This window comes from Phlebotomus argentipes, unplaced genomic scaffold (genome assembly GCF_947086385.1).
Source record: "Phlebotomus argentipes unplaced genomic scaffold, Phlebotomus argentipes genome assembly contig_32, whole genome shotgun sequence".
NCBI lineage: Eukaryota > Metazoa > Arthropoda > Insecta > Diptera > Psychodidae > Phlebotomus > Phlebotomus argentipes.
In genome coordinates this window covers 2,072,595-2,082,690 of record NW_026776187.1, presented here as the reverse complement: position 1 = coordinate 2,082,690, position 10,096 = coordinate 2,072,595, and the positions used below count along the sequence as shown (strand labels likewise).

At 39.9% G+C, this 10,096-nt stretch overlaps 1 protein-coding gene across 1 annotated transcript in view; it reads left to right on the top strand.

Annotated features, from left to right (window-relative positions):
• The first annotated feature begins 396 nt into the window (after window positions 1-396).
• LOC132264128 (EGFR adapter protein-like) overlaps window positions 397-10,096 on the top strand; it is a 37,590-nt gene continuing 27,890 nt past the window's right edge. The window contains exon 1 of the mRNA XM_059764214.1: window positions 397-1,034. The gene's annotated coding sequence lies outside the window, so the exon portion shown is untranslated. The remainder of the gene's footprint in view (window positions 1,035-10,096) is intronic.

Here is a 10,096-nt window from a genome sequence, read left to right as displayed (position 1 = left end):
CGGAATGCAATTGGTGGTGAATTGAAATTTGTGGTTGGCTGCGATCTCCGCGGCGGGCCGCGTTTGAGAACGCGACGACGGCCGGTGGCGTGTGTAAGTGGCGTATCGAGGGGCATCCGCGAAGTGCATTCACTTGTGTCCTCCATTCGCCAAATTGCAAATTCCTCAGCCACAGCCGTGCCACTCTCTCTCAGCAGAGAGTCCCGCTCTCGATTTGCGCAATCGCATCTTCGCCGGCGGTTTGACATGCTGCCATGTGTCTGGGTAAATTGAATTCCCAGCGTCGAACGTGCGCTCTCTCGCGGCCACCCAGCCGCCCGCCGTGCTCCGGTGTGAGAGACTTTTGGGGCTCGCTGGTGCCTCTTTGGCAGTCAGTTGATGTTGTTACGCCTCGAAGTCGAGACGTGCGCGCACTTCTCGGCACGTTGAACTCACCAGCGAGGTCGTCTTGCGACTCCCCCGAAGAACTCTTGTGCGGGATTCCATTGAGGTGGATTGTGTGACTTCACGTGACGCTGGAGCAGCCAGAGTATCTTCTGGACGTCCCACAGTTCAGTCGCGTGTGCTGTCCATTAGAGTGACGAGTGTGAGAGGCAATATTTGGCCATCGTGCAGACACCCCCGCGGTGGATTAATTTAGGGCCAGAGTGCCGGAAGAGGTGTCCATAAAGTGTATTGTGACCGAAAATGCCAAATGTTTGTGCTGTGCAAATGGGTGAAATTGTGTCACACGAGTGATTAATAATCCAGTGCTGAGAGAGACTCACGCAAGAGGCCTATTTCCAAGGCAGCTGCACACGAATTCCAGCTTCTGTGTGCGAACAGCGACTTCTTGTGCACCCCGAATGCCAAGAAGTGAAATTTGCAAATTGTGTGATTGTGTGAGGCGTGCAGAAATACCGGCCAAGAGGTCTCAGATGCAAGGGGATCAGGATATTGAACTCGGGCACTCGTTTCTTCCACCACAGTGTATGTGTGTTTGAAATCTTGAGCACAAGAACGAGTTTCTGGCGGTTGGGAGCATCTCATGAGAGGTACACATTGTACAAATAAAATGTTAAAATTACAAATTAAGACTTTGCATAGTGCTTCATTTTGCTGCACCAAACTCTCAACTTGACAGAATATTTTTTATTCATTGTTGTAGGAAAAAAGAAAAACTTGCTTGATTCGTCTCTGAGCCATTGAATCCTCCGATGTATGTGAAATCTTTAATGATGTGGGTTATATGTAGATTAAAGATACAGTTTATAATACATTAAAAATTCCTGAGCGCTTTAAACTCATATATATCATGTGCATAATGTATATTGTCGCTATTTCCGCTGGCTTTTTCTCCTTCCATAGTCCTAAGAATGATCTGAGTAAGCAAAAGAATAAAATCCGCACAGCGTGTCCACTTCGTGAAGTCATATTTCTGTTATTTCCCCTACGCAGACATTTTCATTTTAATTGAATTTTATTTAAGGTCATTTCACTTCAATGTCCGTGGAATTTATTTTCCTGCGTGTCTCCTCCAGCATTTATCTGCATAATTTTGTGCTCCCAGAGTTTGAATGGCTATGAGCAGAAGGAGGAAAATTGTAGTCTCTCTCTCTCGTGCTGTGTTCATTCCCGTCGTCAGAGGGAGTTATTTGAAATTCCCACGTGAAAATTAATTCACAGGAGGAAGTTAATTCTCAGGGAATTCCTTGCCATACTCTTTGTTTCGCCACCTTCTGAGGGAGCGAAAGAGTTCCTCCGCCCCTCGCGAGGAGCACCGCAACACTCCTGGAGAGACCTTCGCATCTGCTGTGCCACCTTTTCACCTCTGCTCCACTGGCATAAACTTGACAGCGAGAATATTTGGTGTGTATCGTGATTTTCTGCAATTTTTCCACTTTCACCCTCACCCCCGAGTCGCGAATGTTTGCGCTTAGCGTGTCCCTGAGATATGTGTGTCAAGTCGAGGAGAGACAGAGCGGGTGCTGTGTGAGGTCTGAGCCATCCAGCCAATTTCTCCCCTATCGCCAGTCTCTCATAAAAATAATGCCGGTGAATCTATTTTAAGCTAGTGGAACTGATTAAATCGGAAGGAGTTTTTAAGCTTTGTGCCTTTTTCGCATTATATCCTTGTCAATGAGTTTACAAGTTCAATGGCTTGGCAAAATTGTCTCGTGCGATCCTCCTGTTTGGTTCTTCCTCTTTTTTCTGCTCTTTCCTGTGCCACACGAACTTCCCTCAAAACATTCGGCGTTGCCAGAAATAGCATCCATTGAGGAAAGGAGTGAGAACGTAAGAGAGACGCATTTGGAATTTAAATATTCACAGTCGATTCTCACAGTTACATTGGGGAAATTCTTTCGGGGAATGGCATCTTGAGAGCAAACACTTCGGGTATTTGAAACACTCTTCAGTTGATATGATAGGACGTTTGAGCGTTGAGATGGGAAATTGGGCAATTATTGAATTACACGATAGCATTGTTAGCGAGATCACAAGTGCACTTTGGGGAATTAATGGACTTGCCTTTCGACATACTCTGCATTATCTCTCCAAGTCTCTTTCAACTTCCAATTGAGCATCGCGCTTGTGGATGATTTCAAGATGTGACTGTTAACGGAAGTTTCTGTAGTCATTTAAAAGTTTCACCTATAGAAGAAACTGTCAATATAATGTGAGCTTATTTACAATCTTCCATGTCCAATCTGATTATCTTGCAATCGGAATTCTTCACTGTTCAGCGTGCAATCCCTTTTGGCTCATTTCCATCACATTAAATCGAAGATCTTGGTGCAACAGCGTGATGGATTATTTCTGAGAAAAGTAAAAGCGCATTCTGGAGCATCGTCGTGACTGTAGCAATATATTACCCAGTGCACATTAATACCACCTACTCTGCCGAAGAGCTGAAAACGACTGTTTTAACTTTGGCTTTGGGAAAAGAATTCCCTTCAGCTTGGCGGTAATAATAGCACTGAAGATAATGGAATTTCCTTGAGGAGATTTAATTGCAATTTGGTTGTGCCTTTTGAGATTTGGTCCTCCAGAGAGACGATTTTTGAATGTTGAGAAGCAATTTAGTCATTTTTCTAATTTCATCACAGCGGAAAACAGTTTAAGAAATAAAAATTCAGCGGAGAAACAGGAAATTCCTTTGACTTTGGAATCATTTTTCGGTTAGAATGATTTGACAAAAGACTTTCGATGTGTTTTTCAATATCCATTAACAGCCACGCGCATATTAAATTTCTGGAAAATACTACGAAATGTCTTGTCACAAAAGAATGCAATATATTTCCATATTATTTGTATTCAATTGTGTCAGATACGTATTTATTTGGCAATATACACAAAGAGGATAAAAGAATAACAGAACGAAAATGAATTTAAATGGTCAAATTACCGATCATCGTGAATTTCATCCCAATGCGAATGCGTGAGATTCTGAAGAAATATATTGGCACATTAGCAATTTTGACAACCTCAGATGGCATTTTGAATGTTTCGCCGACAAGTTATGAAAAAAGCCAAAATTGTTAATTGCCCCCTGTCGTTGAGTTGCCTTTTTGCTGGTGTAAAAGATAAGAGAAGCATTATTTATCTTGTTTTCCGAAATAAAATGGTGCACTCTGTCAAACTGATGGCAATTTAACCAACCGCCAATTAAAGTTTAATTTGTCGTCATGGTAACGTTCATTTTGCAATTTTCAAAGTCACTCAGAGATTCTCTTTTGGAAGCGCACTTTGTAAAAATTTCATTTGACACAGAGAAAGAGAGCGAAGAGATGAAGGGTTTTGCGGTGACTTTTGCGAGATTATCTACAGAAAATTCATAATAGTTCATCAAAGAAATGATTTACGAGGAAAATTTCAAATTAAATCACACACTTGACGAACCGTTCGACATCGATTTCACAGCGTGACTATTGAAAAGCAGTGCAGTGGATAATTATGTGGGTGCTCTCAATAGACTCTCTGCAATTCAAGTCTGTTAATTTTAGCTTTTTCAAAGTTTCCTCCTGCATTCAATTTGAAATCCAATCAAATACTTCTGCGGCATTTGCAGTCATGCTATGTACTTGATTTTTTTTTTTGAAATCTATTAGATAGATGTTGTGGAAATACTGAGTGGAGTTGCGGTGTTAGAATCCTTTCCCATGTGCCTCTGACAAAATAATTAATATTGCTGTGCAAACAAGAACTTAAATGAAGGGGTTTCACATGTATATGCTGTAAAATAATCACACCAGGCTTTCGCTGCAAATTACAATGCATTCATGGCAAGAAAATTCATAATATTTCAATATATGAACATTTCCCACATGAGAGAATAACGTTCTTGCTATTCCTCACTATCTATTGCATCTATATTGCACATGTTTATGTACATAATTGTACATACTTCATGTATACAAAATAAAATATCCCAACAAATACACATTTTCCCTTCTTCTAAATTATTTCGATAATAAATTGTGACAAAATCACCTACAAATACTGGGAATTTCGCACTAGAGTTCATATTATATGGGTGATTCCTCTTGGTAAATAATGTGGTAGTTCCACTGAAATTATGTCTTGACATGTTGATTTAATGATTGGAATTTTTCTTCTCTCAATTTCTCTCTCTAGCATTCCATCGAGCTTCTGCTGATGGAGAATTTTGTTGAGGTGGCAAAAGCCGTAGAAATTCTACACTGGAAATTAATATTCGCGCAGGGAATGTTGAATAACAATAAAATTAATATGAGATGAACCCCACGATGAATTCCCATATCACACCATGTCGCATTTCGCTTGCTCAGAGTGGCGCGCATAGAATTTTCTCTAAATTCTCACCGATATTATGACATTTTGTGAATTTTTAATTGAAATTCTAGCCAAATTTCCACTGCAAAATCACACTCACACAATCACGGACTGTCGCTGAGAAAAGGATGATTTGTGTGGCACCGATGCAGGCTCACTTGAGTCCGGTGAATGTGTGGCCGAGCAGTGATAACAGTCACAAGGAGATCCTGGATGCCTGCGTCAGAGGATTATGGATTTTAGCGCAATATGCAGAACACTGCCCATTCCCACAGTGACTCAAGCCGAAGCCGAGAGGGTTTTGGGTGTGAAGCAGATTCGAGGGATCCACCGGATCTCCATTTGGTCCCTCATTCATGGCTTGGCAACACAAGGGCCATTCTCACGGATGATTGCCACTGGAGGAGACGAGTCCGGGAGATTGTGCACAATTATCGTAAATTTGGCCATTTTATTTTCATTGAGATCAAGCCACATGGAGACTATTATGACGCAAAACCCACAACATAAAAATTGCTCGTCTCAGTCCAAGTGTGTGTTTATTATTATCATTTTAATTCAGCCACTGCCATCATGGACAAACCGACACTTTGCACTCTCTTTCGCCACTTAATCGGCCATTTAATTTCCTCCTCATCTCAATATTTCTTCAACCACCCATCGTGAGACAATATTCTCTCTGTAAATGTCACGAGAAAACTGTGGTGAAGAGAGAGAGAGAGAGAGATGACATTTAAAAGTACTACATTTTGCCTGATTTATCAATGAAGCCATTATCCGTGGGATGAACTATAATTATTCTTTTAATTTCTCCATGTCAAAGGTTTAAAGTTTCTCTTCTGTAATCTGTTTAAAATGTGACCACTGGCCTCTGTTGTGTTATTCAACAGCCGCATTTCTGCTGGTGTTAATGAATTGATGGAATTTTGTTACATATATGCATTCCCTTCAGAGCTACTGGCCATTTGGAAGCTCTCTCGTTTCTCACATGAATTATGAGTGTACATCTTAGAATCGTAGCGTACAAAACCGTGAAGAATTCCTTCTAATTTCGATAATTGGTGAGCAAGAGCTGAACAAAAAATGTCTTTCCCGAAGTAAATTAATCGCACGGGAAGATCGAGGCAGAAAAACTGTAATTTTGAGGAAATACCTGAGATCTTTAGTAATGTTGTGTCTGTCACACCGAAAGAGCTGCGCGCGAGAGATTTATGGGAAAGAATCTGGGAATGAAGATCACAAGAGCGGACGTTCAATCTGTTGCATTTGGCATCTTTCATGGGTAAGACGTTCTCTTAAAGTTTTTCGTTCGGACAGCTTGATTGAGAACTGGTTGAGCAAATTATTCCAATTATAAAATCCCTCCACGAAATTTTAATCGAGCTTCTTCTTCTCCTGAGCATGTCACAAGAGCTAAAGCGAATGATGACTCTTGCTCAACACAAGGATCGCCTCTCAAGTCCTCTCTCCCTTTCTCTTGCATGGCTTTTGTCCATCTTTTGCATTGTGCCAGCACTATTGGTCAGTCGCGTGATATCAAAAATGTCAATTAGTATGATATTCCAGGGAAAATTCATGTGAACGACATACGGTCGCTTCTTGCTGGGGAGAAGACAGATAAAACCATTCGTTCGCTCGAAAGTACAACTTTGGCATTCTGATGAAGTATTTCGCGATTTCTTCTCGTTGAAATGAAACACACGAAGGAGAAATATCTGGGCAGAGAGGGAGAGAGAGAGATATATAAATGATTAATGGCAATTATGTGAAAATGACAGATTAGTAGCAAGAAAGCATATTTGATGCAAGAAAAAGTTGGTGGAAGAGGATTCAGATGTGTGTATTCATTTAACGGTTCATCATGAGATCACTATATATGTGGTTCGCTCTGAAAGCGGCGAAAAGATGCCCACAGAATGTACGATTCTCTCTCACTCTCGCTCAGCACATTCAGATTTTATCTTTGGCAGTTGATATCTTGAGTTGGTTTTTGCCGGACGCGCCAAATGAAAATGTACGCGCGCGAGAGGCGTTTTGCAATGTACATAAAAGATGTAGGAAATGGGCAATAATATGTGGGACTCTGGGTGTTTCAGCAACTTTAACGATATTCCCGTTGACTGCAAGAACGTAATTTACAATTATAATTGTATTACCCTTAATGTTGAAGGTTTTGATTGATGGATTCATTCGTTTCGGCTTTGCTGGCTTCTTGATTGAAGGATAATTTGACTTTCAGGTCTCTTGAAGTCTCTCATGGGAAGAATTCTGCCAATTAAGCAGTGGTTTAAAACAGGAGAAATCATAGTAGAAGCAGTGGATATAATTTGCTGATTCAATCAGAAGCCATCAACACTTTAATGGATGTTTCGAGATAGTCTCCGGAGATAGTCAGCAAAATTTATACGTTTAGCCTGAGAACGAAGTGAAGTGACATTTAGCGTATCTTAATTTCGAAATAGTTTCTAAATTTGAATTCCTTGTTACATTAAAATTCTTGAACTAATTTTCTACGAACTCTCCATTTTTTTTTGTTCAGTGAACTCATTATTTCCTAATAAATAAAATGTGTAATATTACTCCATTCCACGGAGTTTATCTCAATCTCAAGTCACTCAAAATAATCTCCACAGTGACTACACTTGAGAATTAGGGATGCTAAAATCCATGGAAATGTCTCAAAACAGCGAATCGCTGCTCAGATAATTATTTTGTAATTGCTTAAGTGATTAAATTTAATCCTGAAGTAAGTTTTCTCGAGGACCAAGTGTGTAATTGGCTCAGGAGAGGGTGATTGAGTGCAGAAGGGATGCTCTGAGACATTCTTGGGCTTCTCAATTGGCTGGAAAATATTTCTAAAGTGGCGCAAATGGAAATCCCGCAAACTCGTTTCGGGTTGTTGACTGACGACTGATGTTTTATTCAGCTGCACCCTCTTTTCCCCATAGTGTAGCTTCTTCCGGAAGGGTGACAAACCCGTCTTGTGGTGACGATTTCTTCAGACTATGTGAGACAAAAAAGGAAAATTCAGCGCAAAGCAAGTTTTTCAAGTGGAGTTTGATGTTTTATTGATTTATTGAAAATGGACAAACGACGGATTTCTGCGACACGGGCTTTTTTATGGGGCAAACATTCAATTTTTATGCGCTATAAAACAGCGAGAAGCTTTAGAGAGGCATCTCTCAGTCCGCAGGATTTCCACCTTTTTCCAGCCCCTTCTTGTCTCACTCTTCGCGAGTGACTGACATTTTGAAGTATGGAATAAAACTTAATTGTGCACAAATGAACAGCTTTAGGACTGCACAGAAATTGCTCACAACCACATTTCACTATGTACTTTGCAAGGAAACTGGGGACAATTTTATTGCCCGGTACGCGATCGTAAAGTGGTTGTGAAATATTTTGTTATAAATACAATAAACAACCGAAATAGTCTCGCATATTGAGGCAATAAAATACATGAATATTCATCGTTAAGCTTACAAAGGATCAAACAGAATTAAAAGTATGGAAATGAATAGTGTGGAAAATTTTTTAAAATTCGTTGGCCTTTAAATTTTCAGGTATGAATTTGAATGATTGAAGCCTTATTAATAAAGAACATCAGGCGCCAATGGGAAAATCATTTCCATTATGGTAACTCGCTCAATCATTCCCTCTTTTCAGCGACATCTCACAAACTTTTCCCAATGGATTTTCCCTTTGCCGAAAGGGTGGGCAATGCGAAAAGACTGTGAGTATTGCAAGGGTACATTTGGGAATTCGTGAGGTATTTTCCAAATACCACGTCATTCAAGGCGTCATCTGTATCAATTACGCTTTTCCGGGTGCGTTTTATGAAAAGAATTTTCTCTCCTCAAGTGCTCTCGAGTTAATTAAAGCCACCATTGCTGACATGTGGATGAAATTGGCTCTTTTGTTGAATGTGACTTAATATTTGGTCCTTCAATTTTATTTCACGTGATGCGGAAAAGTGACAGTGAGGAAAAGCCGGTATTTTGTGAGAATGCTTTGCATATCGTGATAATTCTGCATGATGGTAAATTTATTCAGACATATGTTATGTTGCGAAGGTGCGAAAGCATCAACATGGGGTGTTTTGGGGGTGGGCGAGAAGGGTAATCCGGATCTGCGTTTCCAAGGCATCGCGGAAAGTGCTGGAAAATGTGGCAGATTGATAGGAAAATGAATGTAACGAATGTGTATTGCTTGTAGAAAAACATCCTCGTATTTCACTTTTTTGCGGATTATCACAGGAAATGTTGTGTTGTTGAGAATTCTTGCTGGATAACTAAAAAAAAAAACAAATCGATTTGTTATTTAATCTCCCTTCTTTTTAGCAAATATTTGGGTAATCATCAATGTAAATAAGCAAAATCTGCGTTTATTAACTGCTCAAAGAAGAATAAATGCTGATTTTTTTGGTCGATTCTTGGTTCGAGATGTAGTTAATTAGAAGAAATTCCCTGATGTTGCTTTGCAAAGTGCTTTGCACATATATGCGCATACAAGAATTAAAGCAAAGCTCATAGTTGATGCGATTTTCTTCCCCTCTAATTTAATTGTAATGCATTGATGCGTGCGGTGCATAATTAAAGGGAATCCCTGTGTCGGATGAAACACAGAGATGATATCATTTACCTGCACTTTGTGATTAAATGCACTCGGTGCAATATAAGGTATTTCGGTGTAATTTCTCAATTAGACTTAGTATCTGCCGATGCATTTAAGCTGTAATCCGTTCCAGTGTAGTCCACAAACCATTCGTTCTCACCGAAATACGAGGCTTGATGTAGTGTTGTTATGCAAGCGACTGCGAAATTTAAAAGTGTTGCTTCATATATACATATATGAGTTATGTGAGCCACATATCTATAATAAAAATCACTGTGACTAAATATCGTTTTCATTAGTTTCCAATTGAGCATTCACTTTCACATATACATAATGCATAGTTTAGCATTTATTACACAGAAAATGCTGTGATGCAACACAGTGAGGAGTAACACGGGGATGAATTCTGAATTAATGAAATTGGAATAACATTTGAAAATTTATAGTGACATGCAGAGAGACCTCAGATTGCGGTTGTAGATTCGTAATATGCAGTTTCTGTTTTCTGCATATTAATTTCATTACCGAATTCTCCACGAGGATATGAGTTTCCACCCACTCTGTCGCATGAATATTCAATTAAATCCATCGTGTATCCTTGAGGGGGGATAATTGTTGGAATATCGAGCCACGAGTTGGAGTGAAGTGACTGTTGGGAGTGACGAGCAAGAATTCACTCAGTATTTTTTAG